The sequence below is a fragment of the Apaloderma vittatum genome, unplaced genomic scaffold, assembly GCF_000703405.1.
Source record: "Apaloderma vittatum isolate BGI_N311 unplaced genomic scaffold, ASM70340v1 scaffold26475, whole genome shotgun sequence".
Lineage (NCBI taxonomy): Eukaryota > Metazoa > Chordata > Aves > Trogoniformes > Trogonidae > Apaloderma > Apaloderma vittatum.
In genome coordinates, this window is record NW_009716912.1 from 22,010 (window position 1) to 22,214 (window position 205).

Below are 205 nucleotides of genomic sequence, written 5' to 3' on the forward strand. Positions count from 1 at the left end.
GCAGCTGAAGTGGGGGATGAAAAGGGAGATGGGGGTATGAGGAGGGTGCAGTGGGCAGGATGCAGTTTCCCTCCCGAGTGATGTTTCTGCACCTCCCCAGCGTTCATTCCAAGAGAGTTAAGGGAGTGTGGGGCAATGTACGGTGTTGAGCTTGTGCCTCAGTTTCCCTTGTCCCTGCCACTGCAGCGAGGCAGGCGGGGGCGCC